The 22,393-nt window shown below is 32.2% G+C and overlaps 1 long non-coding RNA gene across 1 annotated transcript; it reads right to left on the minus strand.

The window, feature by feature from the left end:
• Positions 1 to 6,778: 6,778 nt before the first annotated feature.
• LOC108913835 lies at positions 6,779 to 20,545 on the minus strand. The gene is made up of 2 exons (XR_001964642.2): positions 20,396 to 20,545; positions 6,779 to 7,119 (listed from the first exon to the last, which is right to left on the minus strand). It is a non-coding gene; the product is annotated as an uncharacterized LOC108913835 (long non-coding RNA).
• Between the last annotated feature and the right edge of the window lie 1,848 nt (positions 20,546 to 22,393).

The following is a 22,393-nucleotide window of genomic DNA, read 5'->3' on the forward strand; positions in this document are numbered from 1 at the left end:
TCAAGAGGGTTCGTTAAAATTTATTTTAAATAAATGTTTAGGTGTACAAGAAATAGGTATACACTTGGGTTTTCAATATAGTTTAAACATTTCAAATGCCTCAACGTTTTAAATTTAAAAATTTTAAAATAAAAACGTTTAGAGAAATGAATTTTTAATTTTACACTTACTCATATACATATTAAATTTCAAACTTCTGGTAAATTGTTTATTTTTGACATATAAACATTATTTAGTGGAATATAAAGGAACCTTTATAGAGTTAAATTATAGTTTCTGTAACTATTTAACATAAATTTTCATACTTCAAGGTTTTTTTAATTCATGTGCTGTTAAAACCTTTGCTGTACCTTAGGGGTGCAATTCACCTCAACTATATTTGAAAATGAACATTGTAGTGCCATCTATCAATAGTTCCTACTATCAACTATGTATACTTGAGTTATTAGTCATTATCGGTACCCCGTCTAATTTTATTATTATTTTTTAAAAATTCGCAAAAAAATTTTTTGTTTTTTGAGTGTTCTTTTCGAGAAACATAGTAAGCAACACTGAGAGGTCAATTTTTTTTTCACATTTAGCGATATATCGCAGTTTAGGAGAAATGTCGCACTTCGACAACTGCTTGACGAAACCAACGTTGACGATGAAGTTTTTGGATGTGAATTGTGAAGCGATCACGAGGAAGATCATGTTTCAGAGCATTTAGATTATAAAGCATTAAACTGTTCCGAGCCAGAAATGAAATGATTTCAGACAGAATATACCAAACTCTGAAGATAATGTAACCACTGAAAATTTAAATAAATGGTTTGAAGAGGTGTGGACGTACATAGAGGCAAAGAAGCTGGTTGAAGTAATGCGAAATCCGTTAAGAGTTTTTAATGCAGATGAAACTGCTATTTATATGAATCCTAAAGGTGGTAAGGTGTTAGCTGAGAAAGGCAGTAAAACGGTTTATTTAGCAGGAGCCAACGATGAGAAGGAAAATATAACTGTTTTGATGACGGCTAATGCTGTTGGACAACTCTGCCCTCCAATGATCATTTACAGATATGAGAGAACATATTGCCGAGGCTGTTCTACTGAATTGGTCGATAGGAAGGTCTGAAAACGGGTGGATGACACAAGAACTATTTTATGAATACATTGCCAATATTTTCCTACCATGGCTTCAGAAAGAGGAAGTCGAGCTTCCGGTTGTGTTTTTCTTGGATGGACATTGCTCACACATTTCTCTGCATTTGTCAGAGCCAGAATAGTATAGAGCTGATTGCATTGTACCCAAATGCAACACACCTCATACAACGCATGGATGTTGCAGTATTACACGGTTTGAAGTATGACAGGAAAAAGAAGGTTCAAGATTAGAGAATGCGGCACTCAGGAGAAGAGCTCAAGAAAAAAGATTTCCCTCCACTTCTTCAGCAAGTAATAGAATACATTGATCTCATCATTATAAAGAATGGTTTTAAAAAATGTGGTCTATTACCGCGGAATCCCCAAGCCTAAATGTGCCTCAACAAGCAATCTCTTCAAAGGAAGACTAAAAGTAATGAGGGTGAGTGGAATGGGTTAACAGAAGACAAATCTATATAAAATCTGGAAACAAAACTACTACAAACTGGAACAGGAAGTTACTTCTTAAACATTAACCAGTACTGTATATGTATGTATTTTTCAGCATTCTGAGCAAGAACATCCAAAGCGTCCAGAAATTTTGATAGCACCAAAGTATGAAAATATTCAAGAACCTGAAAATGTTGAAGAAGAACCGCTATCAGAAAATATCGCAGAAATACTGTCAGAGTAGCAGAGAAATGATATTTCCATAACAGAACCTGGACCATCTGGGTTTCAGTCAACAGCACTATTGTAAGAAACCACACCTGACAAAAAGACTAATACAAGTTGTAGTAATCAATCGCTATTGATCTTACAATTCCCTCACCATTTAAAAGAGCATTGTTCTGGCCTGCGAACCGACCCACCACTTCAAAAAGAATGAAAAAAGAAAAAATTCCTGCTGTTCTTAGATCACCTCAAATGATCAATTATTTAAAAAAAGATGAAAAACAAGAGAAGGCAGAAAAGCAAACAAAGATAAAGGAGGAAAGAGCACGAAAATGTAAAGAGACACAAGAAAGGAAGAAAACTATTGAGGAACAGAAATTGAAGAAGAAATAAATAAGTGATAAAAGCAAAAGAAGAAAGCAAGATGACATAGAGTCCACAACTTCAGAGTCGCTATCATTTGATAATGGCGAATCTTCTCCATGGTATGAATTTATTTGATGACAACAACAATGAATTACAATTTCAACCAGAAAACTTGGGAAATATAACGAAGGGTGATTTTCTGCTGTGAATTTTTGGGTGGAAAACGCAATCAGACAAAATTTATATGTCTTTGTGTGGTACAAGAAAAAATAGAGCCACATATTGAATTCATGGGAGTAAAATCTACGGTTAAGGGAAAGAAAGAGTTTGTTGCAAATGAACAGGACCAGCTGATAGGCAAGTGCCTCATCCAGAAATTTTAAGCCGAGGAGAAAGGTTTGGACAATCGTTGCCTGTTAAAGAACTTTAGATAATATTAAAGTGTGTCACCTATTCGGTAAACACATTGTGTCATCCATTGGTTTCTTTCAGTTTTGAGGTGTCAGAAATAAAAAGGTTCTTTTCACCATACTCAAAAACAATTTTGTTGGCACTTATTATAATAAATTTCAATGCATATCCAGTATTTTTAATTTTTTGCTATAATACATATTTTTCCTACAATCAACACTTATTCGGCATTTTTTCTTACTAGTGACATGTATTGATATATTAACCTTACTGTTCATTATTGTATTTATTTCCAGATTCATGAGATTCCTTACTTGGGGAAACAAAATGTTATTGCAGAGAAAAAATTGATTCTTAAATATATTTTTTAAGAAGTTAATGCACCAATTCACGATATCAATAGAACTGTTACTTGTGATAACTACTTTACGCAAATACGACTATCGAATGTTTGCTTAAACCACCATACTGCCTGCCAATTATCGGTACTGTTAATAAAAATAAACGGGAGCATCATGCGGAGATAAGCCGCCTTAGAGCCAATAGCAAATACTGCAATAAACAGTTACAATAGACGACCGTAATTAAAAGGAAAGTCCGTTCGTTACCTGCCCCAAAACCAGGTACTATATTCAATACGTCTACCTCATGTGTATCGTATAGAATTATATTGAGGTGTGTACAGCAAAGGTTAAACATTCTTCTTGTGGGCAGAGGAATAAGTAAGTTTCTTTTTATCTTTAAAATGTAAAGTGCGAGATGATATTCTAAAATAAAATTGATGTAAAGGTACTGAAAAAATAAAGAACTTTTCTGACGCTTCTTAAAATTATGAAAAATAGCCACTTCGCAAATGTAAAATATTATAAATTATAAATTCATTTATTTTAAAAAAAAGACAAGACATGAGAGGCATTTAAAATGATCGTGGTAAGTATATCAGTCTGAAAAATGCAAAAATATCACAAATTAACCCCCAACTTGCCTCTAACATTGTCACCTAGAACAAGAAATAAATTGATTGATTGAAAAACAGTTTCTCTAAAAAGTACACTACAAACAGTACAAATTCCCAATATTTCTATTCTTTCAAATTCTAAGAAATAATCTCATTTCCGATATTTAAAAAATACGATAAAACCACATAATTCACTTTGGTACGTCATTTGTCATTACTTTAAGTAACAACAATTGAAGAGTGGAAGTATCAAAGGTGTTAAATGCAATTTTTTCTAAAACCTGTTTTAGCACATTAAAATGATCCATGTACCAATCGCCAATGTCTGATGAACCGCGTCAAGCGCCAGATCTAAATGTAATACTTTAAAGAGCGACTTAAAATGACGCGAGAGATAAGTGCCACATAATATTTCTTAGGTGCTAAGTGACATTTGAAAACGAAACAAGTACAGTTGCGCGCGCTTTGTGTTAATGTGTATGTTGTTTATAAATAGACGATAAGTACTAAAGATGGATAAACAAAGGCATAAAAATAGTGGTTCATTCATTGCTGAACTGGGACGGTTAAAAACTGGAGGAAATTCTTACATTGATCGCAACAACAAATGGCAGGAAAAGGGAAACCTAATTTGAGGTTAGTTTGCATGATTGTTTTTCTTTACGTTTCTCTAGTGGCAACTGGTGTTTTCGATTTAATACAAGTTATTAGAGCGGCCACAGTTCTTACCTCCGAAATAATGGAATAAAAAATTCGATTCCACATCAACATCGCAATACAGTACAAACAAGAAACGACATTTAGTGACCTATTTAGTGCCCTATTTAAATAAACAAGAACGTAAGGATTTCTATATGAACTTAATGCAGAGTTAAAAATTGGTTATTAGCACTTAAAATTACTTCTTGGTACTTATCACGTTTCCCAATTTTTTTTTCATGAGTTTAGACTTTTTAACATTTCTGATAGGTATTTCCACTCTACAATTTGCAAAGTTAAATTTTTCGAAAATCGATTAATAAAAAAATTTCCATATATAGCGTACTTTATTGGTAACACTAAATAAAGACATAATCTAAAAATTCAGATATATTTTTATTAATACACAACCTTCTTTAACTTCTTTACTTTTATTTCGTTACAATTATTTTTTACAGACCAAATTGATACGTTTATTTTTTACTGAAAACTTATATTATACAGGGTGATTCACAAATGGTGACCAAAAATGAAACCTCGTATTCTTTGGTAAATTTTAAGGAGAGTCTTTCGTATAAAGTTTTTATCTAGGGCGCTTCGTTAAGAAGATACAGGGTGTTAAACACCAAAAAGTATTTTTAAATTTTTGAAATAATTTAAAAACTAGTAAGTGAAATAATTTGAAATTGGGCACATGTATATATCTAAACATTGTCCAAAATCGATGACTTTTCCTAAAATTTGTATGCTTCAGTAGCGGAGATACAGGGTATCGGTGGCATATTTTTTAAATAAAATAGTACGCCACTGTTTTAAAGTAACAACCATGATATTTTCGGATTCGTCTTCCGATTTTCTACAAATTACTACTCTCATGTTTTTTGAAAAAGGCCTGATTTTCCAGAAAAACTTAAAAAACCAACTGAAAACACGCTTCGACATTCAAATAAAATGCGGTTTAAAATTACATTGGCATTCTGAGCAGTTAGAAGAAAGAATAAATAATGCGTTTCATAAGATTCAACCAACAATAAATTTCGCATTTTCGTTACTAAAAAGATGTCGCGTCTGTTTTCGAGGAAATGGAGGTATATTTGAGCACGCAAACAAAATCATTAAAATGATGGCGTGTTATTAATTTCTTTATTCGAATAAATAACCAAATGATTAGTCATGTCATTTAAATAAAAAATTTTTCAGTTGGTTTTTTAAGTTTTACTCGAAAATCAGGCTTTTTTCGAAAAACATAAGAGGGTAGTAATTTGTAGAAAATTGAAAGACGTATCCGAAAATATCATAGTTGTTACCGTAAAGCAGTGGCGTACTACTTTATTTAGAAAAATATGCCACCGATACCCTATATCTGCCCCACTGGAGCATGTAAATTTTAGGAAAAGATTTTGGACAATGTTTACATAAATACATGTGCCTAATTTCAAATTATTTCACTTAACTAGTTTTTAAATTATTTAAAAAAATTTAAAATTATTTAAAGTTTATATAATTATCTACTTTTGTGCCAAATTTCTGCTTTTAATCTTCATAAATGACAAACTTACGAATTTAAAAAAAAATGGCCGAATTTTCCGGTTTTTCCAAATTTTCTCCGGTTCTAATCAACCGATCGAATCGCTCGACCTCTCACCTTCTTCGAAATTTAATTTCCTACAACTTTTTCATTTACGGAATTGAGATTGCTCTACTAGTTTTGGTTTTATAAGCAAAAAAACTAAAGAAACGCGTTTTTGCACTAAAATGTTAATATCAAATTAATGAGAGTTGCTAGTCGAAAACACATCAGAGAATATCTTATTACGTAATGCGTTTTGTGCGTTGTCTCTTAATTTTTCTTTGCAAGCCGTCCAAGGACGCTACCGCGACACAAGCGCCATCATAGCACCGCCCTTATTAATCTTAGTTTTAAAATTAAAAGCTGTTAGAACAATTGTAATTAAACTGTATACTGCATGTGCCGTGCTGAAAACTCAGAAACCGTTCTCTAATTGTAATAATTAAATCTACCAATTCACGAAAGCTGTTAGCATTGAACGCATAGTTACTGTCCGCGAACAATTCTTGTTTTGCCAATTAGCAAATTACATCTATTAAATATTTCAGCAACTTGCGATTTTTCCTAACATTATCATTGTACGACTTCAAAGAGATATTCGATTGCGTTTTCAAAGCTCTTCTAGTGTTACTGTACACTTCTAACCGTTTTAGGTGAAGGTAGTTACTTAAATGTTCCTTTGATAACTCATACTTTTTTATGGCGGCAGACAGATTTTTTAAATCCACAGTAAACACGGCCAACAAAACAAACATTGGAAACTTCCGCATCACTAAGGATGGTCTTAAAATTTCGAGAGAAAGCTTGACCCAATTTTATATGCAATTGGGAAATGCCGAGGCAAGGCGTGGGGCGTCCCCGAATTAAAATTTCGTCTTTATCGTCGTAATCAAATCTAAAAAATGACGTTTACAATAAAGAAGAAACTACATCCCGGTTTGCTCACACATTATGTTCAAACGCAGTCAAACATTGAAAGGTAAAAATAAAATTATATAAAATTACTTATCTGTGAGTGTGCTTCATTGAAACTAAACAACTCAAAACTTGAAGCACTTAAACAATAGTAGGACACTCTTAAACTGTAAAACTTACAAGTTTTATACCTTCAATCAGTTACCCGAAGTAATAACACATCAGTCTTGACGAGAGCTGACGAGGCAATAAAAGACGGTCGGGACGGGATCGCCGCTTAGCAACAGCACTGGTTTCCTTTCCTTTAGCCTCACTGCCCTGCCTACCAATAACGATGCTTCTTTTTGGCCCACGTGACATGGGAACGCCAGACCAAGGCCATGGTATAGGTTACTGGATTTTGCAACTGAAACAAAAGTGAATATTAAATTTAATCTACGATTTCGTTGTCTACAATTCAAAAAAGCGTTTACTTCCAGAAAGCTGATCACTTAAATCGACGTATCAAAAAATAGCTATTTAGTTGTGTTGAATTAATTTGTTCATTTCGAATAAATCGTCTTTCTGTGACAATTGAAAAAAAAATCTACAGTGGTAGAAAATATGCTCTAATGTCATTCAGGAAATAGTATTTAAAGTATAAGTGGATATTAAGGTCTTTAAAACACGCGCGATTTTTCGAGCAGGATAATCTGAATCTCAAATTTATGAAGAAAATTATATTCTCACTCAAGGTAGTATGAATGATTTTGTCAGCAATACTGTTAAAATTGATATATTGTTTTCAGACATTGCAGAATCAACACTAAAAGATAGTGAAGTAATGAGAACGGTGGCAGATGAAGACAAAATAGAAGTTATAGGTAAATATCTAACTCTTTTAGTACATCATGTTAATAATGTAACGGACATTAAATTTGTATGCTTCAATGTTGTAGAGAAACATCTTTCACCTACGTCCTCGAGCAGTTCATCATCTTCAAGCTCATCTTCCTGTTCGTGCTGATTCCTCGTTTGCGTTGCCTAAAGAAAATCAAGAACATCTAGGAAATGCCGCCATAGTTTCTAATTTTAATGAAAGTAATAGATATATTATTATTAATTAGATATAATTTAGATTTTATTTACATTTTTCTATTTTTAAGCCGGCTTCGACGAGAACCTACAACATGACCCATATGGATCCGATGATAGTGTACAAGATCCTTTGTACAAAATATCTTCCGAATCATCCAATTCTTCAGACGAACCAGAACAGAAGGACAGGGAGCAGATTTCACCAAATAAAAAAAGAAAAGTATTGATCCAAACTCAAAAAGACAAATATAGTAGAAAAAGAAAGAAGAGACCAGAACTGTGGCAGAAAAATCGCGCAAAATTTTTAAGAAATAAAGGAGAATCTTACTTTTATACTGAAGTACGAAAACATGAAAATGGTACAGTACGAATCAAGAAAGAACGAACAAAGAAATCAATTCTACCACCATGTGGTGAAAAATGTAGAATTAAATGCTATGAGAAATTTTTTTCGGAAGAACGTGAAACGATTTCTTCAGAATTTTATAAGCTTGGCGATATCGAAAAACAAAGGGAATATGTATATAGCATCAAATATGACAAACATTTGTCCCAAATATAAATATAGTAACGTTGCGAATCCAAGAAACCCAAATAATGCATTCTTCTTTATCATCTCGGGAAAAAACATAAGAGCGTGCAAACAATTTTTTAAGGCGACTTTAGCAATTAACAATAGAACTATTCAAACTGCTGAAAAAACAAACCGTTTGTGAAACTGGAAGAGTTGTTGACTTCGACAGACGAGGAAAACATGGAAACCATAAAAAAGTGAGTGAAGAAATAAAAAATAAAATAAAACTACACATTAATTCAATTCCAAGAATCGAAGCTCATTATTGTAGAGCAAATACTACACGGCAATTTATAGAAGGCGGAAAAACATTAGTAGACATTGTGTGAAGAAGAAAAAATTGAATGTGGAAATTGCCAATTATTTTCCAAAATTTTTAACAGGAGTATAATCTGTCTTTGCAGGTACCGAAGAAAGATCAATGCGAGTTATGCTTGGAATATCAAAAAGGATCAGAAGAGGAAAAAGCTGAACTTGAAAAAAAGTACGAAGAACATTTACGAGAAAAAGTCCTCAGTCGAGAAGAAAGAGACAACGACAAACAGAATAGCGCTGATGATGTAAAAGTTACAGTTTATGACCTTCAAAAAGTGTTGCCCTATCCAACTGGTCATGCAAATTCCTTCTATTACGTTTCAAAGTTGAACGTTTTCAATTTGACCATGTTTGATATAAAAGCCACAGCAACTGTCTGTTATTTGTGGCATGAAGGAGAAGGTCAGCGAGGTACAAATGAAGTAGGATCTTGTATATTCAAATACATTGAATCTCTTTCCAAAAAAAGTGAAGATTTAGAAATAACCTTCTATTCCGACAATTGTTGCGAGCAAAACAAAAATACGGGTGTGAAGTTATCCACAATCACATTTTCTAGTAGGACTAGAGTCGATAAAGTCGTCGCATAAAAAATTTAGTAAAAAAAAAACATTGCTCCTTTATAATGTGTCTTCGACTGTTTTTATTTTAGCAAAGATCGATAGCAAATGAGTAATTATAATGAGTAACGATTACAGATTCATTCGTCATCCCGTACGGGGGATGAAATGAGAATTTCATAAAACACTTTCTTGTTTTGTGATTACGTGCCTTCGAGTTTTCAATTCACCATAGATCGACAGAAAATAAAAATTACATCAATTAACAGTGTCACATTGATTTGTCAGACCGTACAGGGGGATGAAATGGGGTGAATTTCATAAAAAAATTAATTGCTTCGTTATAACGTGTCTTCGAGTTTTCATTTCACCATAGATCGACAGAAAATAAAAAATTACACTAGTTAACAGTGTTACATTCATTTGTCAGCCCGTACGGGGGGATGAAATGGGGTGAATTTCATAAAAAAAATTCATTGCTTCGTTATAACGTGTCTTCGACTTTTCATTTCCCCATAGATCGACAGGAAATAAAAAATTACATTTATTAGTAGTGTCACATTCATTTGTCAGCCCGTACGGGGGGATGAAATGGGGCAAATTTCATAAAAAAATTCATTGCTTCGTTATAACGTGTCTTCGAGTTTTCATTTCACCATAGATCGATAGGAAATAAAAAATTATATTAATTAGTAGTGTCACATTCATTTGTCAGCCCGTACGGGGGGATGAAATGGGGCGAATTTCATAAAAAAATTCATTGCTTCTTTATAACGTGTCTTCGAGTTTTCATTTCACCATAGATCGACAGGAAATAAAAAAATTACATTAAGTAGTAGTGTCACATTCATTTGTCAGTCCGTACGGGGGGATGAAATGGGGTGAATTTCATAAAAAAATTAATTTCTTCGTTATAACGTGTCTTCGAGTTTTGATTTCACCATAGATCGACAGGAAATAAAAAATTACACTAGNTCTAGGAAATGCCGCCATAGTTTCTAATTTTAATGAAAGTAATAGATATATTATTATTAATTAGATATAATTGAGATTTTATTTACATTTTTCTATTTTTAAGCCGGCTTCGACGAGAACCTACAACATGACCCATATGGATCCGATGATAGTGTACAAGATCCTTTGTACAAAATATCTTCCGAATCATCCAATTCTTCAGACGAACCAGAACAGAAGGACAGGGAGCAGATTTCACCAAATAAAAAAAGAAAAGTATTGATCCAAACTCAAAAAGACAAATATAGTAGAAAAAGAAAGAAGAGACCAGAACTGTGGCAGAAAAATCGCGCAAAATTTTTAAGAAATAAAGGAGAATCTTACTTTTATACTGAAGTACGAAAACATGAAAATGGTACAGTACGAATCAAGAAAGAACGACCAAAGAAATCAATTCTACCACCATGTGGTGAAAAATGTAGAATTAAATGCTATGAAAAGATTTTTTCGGAAGAACGTGAAACGATTTCTTCAGAATTTTATAAGCTTGGCGATATCGAAAAACAAAGGGAATATGTATATAGCATCAAATATGACAAACATTTGTCCCAAATATAAATATAGTAACGTTGCGAATCCAAGAAACCCAAATAATTCATTCTTCTTCATCATCTCGGGAAAAAACATAAGAGCGTGCAAACAATTTTTTAAGGCGACTTTAGCAATTAACAATAGAACTATTCAAACTGCTGAAAAAACAAACCGTTTGTGAAACTGGAAGAGTTGTTGACTTCGACAGACGAGGAAAACATGGAAACCATAAAAAAGTGAGTGAAGAAATAAAAAATAAAATAAGACTACACAGTGATTCAATTCCAAGAATCGAAGCTCATTATTGTAGAGCAAATACTACACGGCAATTTATAGAAGGCGGAAAAACATTAGTAGACATTGTGTGAAGAAGAAAAAATTGAATGTGGAAATTGGCCATTATATTCCAAAATTTTTAACAGGAGTATAATCTGTCTTTTCAGGTACCGAAGAAAGATCAATGCGAGTTATTTTTAGAATATCAAAAAGGATCAGAAGAGGAAAAAGCTAAACTTGAAAAAAAGTACGAAGAACATTTACGAGAAAAAGTCCTCAGTCGAGAAGAAAGAGACAACGACAAACAGAATAGCGCTGATGATGTAAAAGTTACAGTTTATGACCTTCAAAAAGTGTTGCCCTGTCCAGCTGGTCATGCAAATTCCTTCTATTACGTTTCAAAGTTGAACGTTTTCAATTTGACCATGTTTGATATAAAAGCCACAGCAACTGTCTGTTATTTGTGGCATGAAGGAGAAGGTCAGCGAGGTACAAATGAAGTAGGATCTTGTATATTCAAATACATTGAATCTCTTTCCAAAAAAAGTGAAGATTTAGAAATAACCTTCTATTCCGACAATTGTTGCGAGCAAAACAAAAATAAGTTTTATACTTGCCCTCTGTGTATACATAATTCAAAAATTAAAATCAGGTCCATTATCCACAAATTTTTCATCAAAGGACAGTCAAAATGAAGGAGACAGTGTACATGCAAGAATTGAGACTGAGGTTACAAGATATAAAAAAAAGAATCCAATTTTTGTTCCAGATCGATATGCTGTTATAATAAGGCAAGCCAAAAAAAAAGGAAAAAACTATGAGGTTAATGAATTATTTTTCAAAGACATTATTGATTTGAAGAGATTGGCTTCGGAGCTTTACATAAACATCCAAAGAAACGTCAAGTTTTCCAATCTGCAAGTAATTAAGTTGCAAAAATGTAACTCAAATACCCTCTTTTATAAATATTCTTATGGTGAAGGGAATTTTATAGAAACAGAAATTATAAATCAGAGAAAAAACATTCAATTTGATAATATAAGATTGAATCCTGTTTTTATGAATAAACCTGGGATTTCAGAGACAAAGAAAAAAGGGTTATTGAAGTTGGTTGAAAATAAAAAATGAATTAAATTTTTTAAAAACCTTAAAATTTTACTTGTTTTCAACTTTGTTTTATTTAGTTCGCGAGCTCTCCTCAGTTTCAATGTTACTGATATCAAAGAACGATCGGATTTATTTTTAACAAATATTTAGTTTTGTTCAGTTAGTGCGCGCGCTATTTTCGCCCTTATTTATATGAGTGATTACTTGCCAAAGAAGTGTATTTCAACTTGTTCAAATAAGTAGATATGTTTGTTTATTAACAATAAAAATAAACATGGTTTAAGTAAGATTTCATTTTTTTGCTGCAGAAGTTTATATGTTGTATTTCCAAAACAATTTACAGGTATAAACGTCAATAAAATCAATGCTTTCAACTGTTGTCTTCATAATGACAAATAATTAACATAATCATTAAGATATAAATAATTGTTGTAAAACCAGACCAATAAAGATTTTTTTGTTACTAGTCGACATAAAAATGAAATTATGTTCAAGAAAGTTACAAATTTTTTTTTTCTTGGGACTACAATTTTCTGAAAATTTGTACCTCATGCACTTTAAACCAAATGTTATTTGCTTTATAATTGTAAGAAAAAAGACTCCAAATCTTAAAGTTGTAGAACATTTTGTTATGGTAAAAACTAAGAACATTTCTCCTGTGAAATTATATTTTTTGAGTTGTAACCTTCTTCTTCCGGATGGTCGAAATGATGCGACCAGGACCAGGCCAGGTTTCACCAAGTCCGAATCTATCAACTTTGATTAGGGAAGAATGTACCCCTACATCAAACAAATCAACCATATCATTTACTGAATTTGTATCAAGTAATTATTATATGTATGTATGTACATACATAATAGCACATATTTCTGTCTCATTAGAATCACTTTCGATTTGCGGAGAAAACATGTGTTCTATAAAGCTGTGTTTTTTTTAGATTTTCAGAGAACTCTATTACAATCATTAACCAAATTAACAGAAAATGTGGATCAACATTCTATTATGCTAAATGAGATTGTGAGGTCTTTAAGAACTAGTAATGAAACATCTGTGATTCCTCCAGCGGACGAGGATATGCCTAAATTCCCAATAGGTACCCTGCAAAAATTCCACGGATTAGACAAGAAAATTATTGAGAACAAAGAAATTAGACAGTATATGGTACTTAACTCAGAAAGGGACAAACACAAATTATATTAATTATAAATNCAACGTATGCTTAGTATGTGCCAATATCGGAGACAGCTCATCCCAAACGTGCTCTATATGTAGAAGACTATTTCATGTCACGTGTACTATTCTAAAAAATAATATTTGCGAATTGTGTTTTAAATACTACCAACAAAAATTTTAATCGAAATTTAATAAACAATATAAAATAAAAAAATTATGTATGCAATTTAAATCATAGGTATTAAAAAACGAACAGGCCAACAATTAACAAAATATATGTAACCAGAATCTCAAACTGAAGCCAACAATTTTTGTTTATAAAATATCCCGTCTGTCCTAAATGTAAGTAATTAATTTCTCCATATTACATATCACAAAACTATAGTCAGGTTAAAATAATGCAGTACCGAGTTTTTTACAAATTCACTTTTTTATAGGTTTCACACCGTATTTTTCTATACAGTGCATCCCAGAAGTAACGCAAAAAATTCATATTTTATTTTTTGTTGAGTTTTCACAAAAACGTTAAAACACGTCAATTAGTAAATTGGAATTGTCGTTTTGTCACGTTGGTTAAACCTTTTTTGCGCTATGTTTCATAAACCTATGACGTCATCGACATTTTTTTTAAATAGCACCACCTAATTATTTAAGCATAAATGGATAGCCCTTTTGAAGGGAAGTGCGTCGATATAGGGTTTGGCCTACTTTAGTTTGACGGGTGCGAAAAAAAAGCCAACGATTTGAATGAACATGGTTTGAATTGTTAACAAAAGTAGGTATCACAAACTTATGCGCGAACAGTGCTATAGCAAAAAATGTGTTTTGGTTGATTGTAGGTACATGTTTCTATGTATATTTTGTAGATACACCCGATCACAGTGGCTATGTAGGCATTGTTCTGAAGAAGACATTTAGCGAATGCAATAGTGCCTCATATCATTGTGACAGTTACAAATACCATAACTTTACATTACGATGGTGTTGTGTTTAAATGAGAAACAAAGAACTGAAATCCTAATTATGGTTGGATACGGAGATAGGATCCGTAGTTATGTTGAAGTATGTCAATTATTCAATGCCAAGTATCCAGAACAACCAATACCTCCGTGTACAGTATGCAGATTAGTATCCAAATTTGAAGACGCTGGCCATGTTAGACATGTTAGAAATCTGTCTAGATCTAGAAGGCCAACGACAGTGACAGAAAATGATAGGCAAAATGTTATGTTTAGCTGTCACTGAAAATCCACACATTGCCATTCGTCGTATCGCCGAAAACGCCAACATATCAATACATAAAAACGCACCTACAATCAACCAAAACACAAAACATCCCCAAATTTCCATTTTTTTACTGTGGCACTGTTCTCGCATCAGTTTATGATACCTACTTTTGTTGTTATTTTAAACCATGTCCATTCCAGTCATAGGCTTTTTTTTTCGCTCCTGTCAAAGTAAAGTAGGCCATACCCTATATCGACGTATTTCCCTTCAAAATGATTATTCATTTATGCTTAAAAAATTAGGTAGTGCTATTTAAAAAAAATTTCGATGACGTCATAGGTTTATGAAACATAGCGCAAAAAAGGTTTAACCAACGTGACAAAATGATAATTCTTATTTACTAATTGACGTGTTTTAGCGTTTTTGTGAAAACGCAACACAAAATAAAATACGAATTTTTTGCGTTATTTCTGGGATACACTGATTACTCATACTACATACTACATACTCGTACTCATTTATTTATTTAATTATTTATTTAAAATACATATCCAACAGGCGATGCCCAATAACAGGATATGTTAAATATAGTATTAAAATATAAAAAAAGTTAAAAGAGAGAAAAGTTAACTATGAAAAAAATATAGAAAAAAATAGTACAAACTTACAAATAACACACATATAAAGAACAAAATAAAAGGCAACAAACTATAAAAGACAGATATGACTACATAAGTAAAGCATTTTTTAGATCATTAGGCAAACAACAAAAAAGATCGACATTATTTTCTATCTTACTGTACTTGGAAACAATTTGATACAATGGTGATGCTACTAGGATGCTACGACGTGCTGCGGGTAAACTAAAAACATTATTACTTCTAGCTGATAGTCGCGGTACTTTGATATCAATATTAATTAAAACACCTGGACAGTCCAAAATGTTATGTAGAACTTTATACAAAACATTACTTGAAATACAGATNTAAATTCCCAATAGGTACCCTGCAAAAATTCCACGGATTAGACAAGAAAATTATTGAGAACAAAGAAATTAGACAGTATATGGTACTTAACTCAGAAAGGGACAAACACAAATTATATTAATTATAAATATTTACAGGTATCACGACTCGCAGCCGTAGGGGGCTCAGGGTTAGAATCTTTAACCAGAAGAATTTTAAAATATTTAATAACAAACGAGGTTGGATGTTTATTCAACTGGAAGGGAAGAGACAAACTGTCTTGAAAAAACGACAATATTGGATGTAATATATGGTAGACATTCAACTCCTATATAGGATTCAAATGTATTGATGTTGTGATTTTAATTGGTACATTATATCCCAAAAACTCATGTCTACTGCTACTCATTGACGCAAATAATAATTTTTTCATGACACAATTTGATACATTTATTTTGGGCAGGAATTTTTTATGGATTTTAATGGATTTTATTAGAAATCGGCATGATTAAAATCTAACAAGAGTACCTTTTTTGTGCAAAATATGATAAATTTTCATATTTTCGGTTCAGGAACTAGAAAAAATTGCGTACACAAAAAAACATTTAAAATTTGCCCCGTGGTCCCGCATTTTCTTACACCCCTGTAGCAAACTTTGGTTTGTATATTATATCGATTATTAAGCATACAAATACTAATTCAACCCCAAAATTTTGTGATTGAATATTAAACCGTTTTGATTCTATGCAATAAAAACTGTTTTCTGAGTATCTCCCTTAGGGGCCGCCACTGACGAAAACTCTACTAAGCTTTTCATCATATTTCGACATGTTTTAAACACTCAAATTTTGAGTACTTATTTCATTAACACATTCTATGTATTAATGATCACTTTCTATTACGATGTCGAAAAGAACAATCTTTAATAAAGAAGAAAAATCAGATATTATAATATGGAGATTAGAAAACGGAGACATTAATGCAAGCATAGCAAAAAAAATGTGACGTGTCACACTACGATTTCAACAATTTCGAAGGATAGAAATAAAATAAAGTCTCTATTCGAAAACAATTAATTCAAAATGAAGTGCGCGTAATCCTCTAAACACAAAGTAATACATATACATAACTTATATTGCAACTTTCTCGTTTTTTCAATAAAAATTTAAATAAAGTATTATGTAATTACGTCTATGGGTTATAACAACCGTAAACAAACGGTCCCATGAAGGTTATTATAACCGATTTTCACTGTATATATATTTTCGTAATTTTAAGCAATAATAAAGATTCAGCACCGAGCTTTAGTGATGATTATTTTACATCGAGCAAAAAATCTAAGCACCAATGATCTTCTGCTGCTTCTAAAGAAATGCAGAACTTTATTTCCAAACTACCCAATGGGCGAAGAATTATTTTAAGTCTCTGAAAGAGAAATACTTAAGAATTAAAAATAATATAGATAATAATACAAGGAGTGGTGCAGGGGCTCCCAAAGAAAAGGGCTGGCAGACGTTTCACTTAATGTCATTTTTGGAGGAAATTATTCGGCCGAGAAAGACAACAGGCAGCTTCAACGTCCAGCAAAGTCAAACGTTCAGTGAAACAAACACAGAAAGAAGTTTAGTTGAAATTGAAATAGACACCGACATTTCCATGGATGCATGCTGCACTCTCGTACTGATTCATTAAGTTCTAGTTTAAAAAGTGCAGCGTTATTTTCCCCCAAGTGTTCAGGGCGACCCTGAAGCGACATTACAGATGCCACACGAATACTAAAAAAGGAAAAGGGGCAACACGGTTCTTCTGTATCAGAAACAATAAAATCCATCTGCAGTAGTCTAAAATCTGACAATCTCTCTACACCATCAGCTACTGAGAATTTTTGCCAGTTTTTACTCAACGAAATGGAAAAATTGCCAATGCACACTATGGAGGATTTTAAGGGCGAAGTAATATTAGTTTTGATAAATAAAAGAAAGATGGCAAAAAATCTTGCTGATTGAAGATTCATTTAACCGACAAAAATATCACAGATGCAATTAGCCCATGGTTAAAGTTAGCCAAACTTCGATATCTTTAGAATAGCTCAAAAAATCATTAATATTATATTATTTGGTGAAAAACTAAAAATATACTGGGTGTTTCATCTAAGGTGGTTTCTTTGATAACTGTATAAATGTAAGAAAATTTATTTTATAGAAACTGCTAGGAATCGTGAGGTGCACGACAGAAAATATTTTTGACTATACAGGGTGATCCATTTCATCTTAACGCTACAACAGCTCTGTTATTTTAAATTGAACACCTTAAGTATACACATTTTTGAAAATAACAAAATTTTAAGTCAGAAACATGTAGGAGACCCTATGCTTAGTATTCGTAATTTTTGAAATATTTAACATTTTAACAAAAATTTTAAGTTGCTGGAAAAACAACTTTTTTGATGTGGTAGATTTTCAAAAGATTCTGGATTTCATCAAAAGAGCAACATCTGTGCTATATTACACAATTCAAATTAATTCAACAGTATTAAGGGTCGATTCTGTATCATGCCGTTAAATTTTAAACGCACGCTAAAATTTCAATATTAAACAGACCCTTTAAATGTCAATTGACCCTACATCAATTTTGTAGGAGTTGTAAGTTTTAAAAAACACTCTGTATAACACCAAAATGTGTAGATTGAAAGCAAAAGTCCACACTCCAAAAATAATCAAAATCGGATAATACGTATTCTAGTGATTTACAAAATTCGAAAAATTTTCACGAACTTTGAAGTCATCTACCGGCCAAACGAAGCGATTTCGGATAAAGGTGGATTAGCCTAAATCTGCCTATTTTGAATTCACGAATCTGTCGTCTCCCGCTGTACACGTTATTCAGGGACACCCTGTATAATCATTGAAACGTTTCTTTAATATCCTTATTAAAAGTAAATTAAAACGTGCATTCAATTTTTTAATATAATGTTAATAAAACAAGTCTATACATAATAATTATTATTAAACGAATTAAACGATATATTTAATATTAAACGATAATATTAACGATTAAATTAAACGATATATTTACAGATTGAAGTTTCTAATGGTATTTAAAACGTATACCACTTACGTTGATCAATAGAGGTATTTGTCTCAGACATTTATGGATTGTTAATGGTTACGGTATATTTAAACGTATAATTTATACCACTTATAAACGTTGATTCGGGCGGACATTTTAAATCATAATAAACGCTAAAATTTTCCGTTTTCCCTTCGACAAACAGTTGTACGGTATATAAAACATTTTTTAAACTTGTAGATGTTTCTTGGGTTATAATATGCACAAATTTGCCTAATTTTAATTCGTTATGTGGGTAAAAGTGGGCATTTTCCAATTAAGTTGCAGACCCTGCAAGAAAATCTGTTTCAACCCTCCTTCGTTTTTCATGAATTTACAAATGGCGTGCATTCATACATTTAGAAGGTTTGTGCACAAGACTCTTAATTTAATAATAAGTTTCTTGGTTTGTGCATATATTTTAATACTACTACTATTACAAGCGTAAGTTACTTGTGTTTAGAACCTGCGTAAGCATCAGAACAAAAAATGGATCTCGGCATGAAAAAGTAGGTAAATATGCTATATACTCAATTTTATATTGTAAAATGGTCCTTGTCCTACTGTTTGAGTTTCATTTCCCGAAATGACAGATAATTTTTTTGAAAAACAAATGATCATATGGTTTCACCATTCCAAAACTAGATATCAACGACGATGAGTATGAACTTTAATTAAATTACATTATTATTTAAATAAAGTTAAAAAGTATGCTGGGTATTTCAACAACATAATTTAATTAGTCAGTTGTTAAGAGTAGAATTTATACTGTTCATAAATTGAAAAAAATAAAAATTATATCTAGGGAAGTAATATAAGAGTAGAAATAATCCAAAATTATTTTAAAAAATCAAAAATATTTTTAAAAGTTTAACACCCTGTATCTTTTTAAGGGAGCGTCCTAGATAAAAAACTTATGCGAAAGATTCCTCTTAAAATTCATCAAAGAATACGAGGTTTTATTTTTGGTCGCCGTTTAAGAATCACCCTGTACGTACATAGACATATCTGTAACGTTTATTAATAAAAAATAGTTTCATATTTGTGCTTTCTTTATTTGTTTATTCAAATACTCAGAGCCGCCACTGGGCATGGTGTCATCTAGTACCGAAATTAATGGTATCACCTCATTGATATTAATTTTTTTGACGTCGACCTTTATTTTTTATTTTTCACTAGCAAAAGTTAAAGTAAAAAATTTTTGTTCTAAATTTCACCAAAGTGAACTTGCGTCAGGAATAATTTCGACGGCAAGGAACATATTAATATCCGAATGTTCAGGAAAACAATGAGAATTTTAAACATTTATTGAAATTTCAGGTTTTTCGGTTTAGTATACACCCTGTTTTAAGGAAGTAAAATTGTACTAAGATAATTTATCTAAATCAATTTATTTTCACCTAAGAAAGCTCTCTTAAAGCGTATATTCTTTATCGGACGTACTCAATGTAGATAGTAGAATCTGCAGTAGGAATTTTACAACTGTTTTTATGAGTGGAATCACGTTACTTGTTTTACACAAAAATACCTTTTTTCTGATAAAAATAAATCAGATTGCATAATTTTAAAATATTCTAATTTGTATATAAATAATAATAATTTAAAATATTATGCTGTAGCGTAAATAATTAAATTACTTTTATAGTATACAACTACACAAAATGGAGTTATGTATACTGTGATGGTAACGTCAAGAATATAAACTCCTATATTTTCTATACGAAATTCAGATTTCTACACAAAAAGAGACATACCTTTGCCATTACGTCAGTTACAGGGCAGTAAGTATATTTCCTCCATTACAGGACACTTTTAAATAATTGAGATTTACAATTTACAAAACACAACACCATGCAACTTCGCTGACAGTCAAACTGGAAATGGCCGACGTGACGCGGCGGCGACACAACTGGCTGATAGAAGTAGAAAGTAGAAGATCGAGCTCTTACTGTAAAAGCTTCGGTGCATTGGAAGGAGAGAGACAGACAATATACTCCTGGGTTTTAATTGGTGGCGTGGCAAAATATTCTCAAGCAACATCTGCGTCACATCATTTCAATGTAGGTATCGCTGATTTGTAGTGAGAAACAAGATTGCCCATCTGCTAATTTTTCCTTAAAACATTTTTCGTGTTCGCTGGTTAATTCAATTTTATTTTTATTATTTGTTTTCTTTATTTCTATTTTATTCTTTAATCTAACTGGTTTTACTATAAACCTGTAAAACTGACACTTATTTTACTGTAAACTGAATGTATACCAAAAAGGTTTTTCTCCTAAATGTATTATTTTTTGCCACTTTTCCTTATAAGTACCTATAAACATACAAAAGTAAGTTCATCAAAAAATCTATTTTCAGAACACTTGACGGATTTTCGAAAGATTTGACTCCTGTAGTTATTAATTCTCCCCAAAGTAGGGCAGTCGGGTACTTGGGGGTAACATATAATTAAACGTTTGAGTGAAGTTATCCACACATTTCCAGACACGGCTGATGACGTACAGACAGTTTCAATGAGATATATCATCCTATTCGCTCTCGACTTCATCCTCATCCACGACCTATTCAATACGAATATCTACCAAAAATGAAGGAATAAATGTATATAAATCAACCGTACAATACCGAAATTGTTTTGCCCGTTTTTCACTCTTAAAAAAAATAATTTCCTCCGAGTGTGAACAGATAATGTAAAGAATCATAACTAAAATGGATTTTTTTTAAATAAATTAATTTCTTCCGGATGTGGGTGAATATTGAAAAAAATCATAACTATAGCACCGATCAGAGCGCATTAATAAAATTCGGTGTGTACACCACTAACAACATGTAGAACACCCCATATAAAGGAATTTTTTTGTCTGCGGGGTTTACACCCTTAAATAAATTAATTTCTTCCGGGCGTGGGTGAATATTGAAAAAAATCATAACTATAGCACCGATCAGAGCGCATTAATAAAATTCGGTGTGTACACCACTAACAACATGTAGAACACGCCGTATAAAGGAATTTTTTTGTCTGCGATGTTTACACCCTTAAATTAATTAATTTCTTCCGAGCGTGGGTGAATATTGAAAAAAATCATAACTATAGTACCCATCAGAGCGCGTTAATAACATTCGGTGTGTGCACCACTAATAACATGTAGAACACCCCATATAAAGGAATTTTTTTGTCCGAGGGGTTTACACTCTTAAATAAATTAATTTCTTCCAAGCGTGGATGGATATCACAAAAATCATAACTATGGTACCGATCAGAGCGCGTTAATAAAATTCGGTGTGTGCACCACTAATAACATGTAGAACACCCCATATAAAGGAATTTTTTGTCTGCGGGGTTTACACCCTTAAATAAATTAATTTCTTCCGAGCGTGGATGGATATCACAAAAATCATAACTATGGTACCGATGAGAGCGCGTTAATAAAATTCGGTGTGTACGCCACTAACAACATGTAGAACACCCCATATAAAGGAATTTTTTTGTCTGCGGGGTTAACGCCCTTAAATAAATTAATTTCTTCCGAGCGTGGGTGAATATTGAAAAAATCATAACTATAGTACCGATCAGAGCGCGTTAATAAAATTCGGTGCGTGCACCACTAACAACATGTAGAACACCCCATATAAAGGAATTTTTTGTCTGCGGGGTTTACACCCTTAAATAAATTAATTTCTTCCGAGCGTGGATGGATATCAAAAAAATCATAACTATAGTACCGATCAGAGCGCGTTAATAAAATTCGGTG

Source organism: Anoplophora glabripennis, unplaced genomic scaffold (genome assembly GCF_000390285.2).
Source record: "Anoplophora glabripennis isolate ALB-LARVAE unplaced genomic scaffold, Agla_2.0 scaffold1486, whole genome shotgun sequence".
In the NCBI taxonomy this organism is placed as follows: Eukaryota; Metazoa; Arthropoda; class Insecta; order Coleoptera; family Cerambycidae; genus Anoplophora; species Anoplophora glabripennis.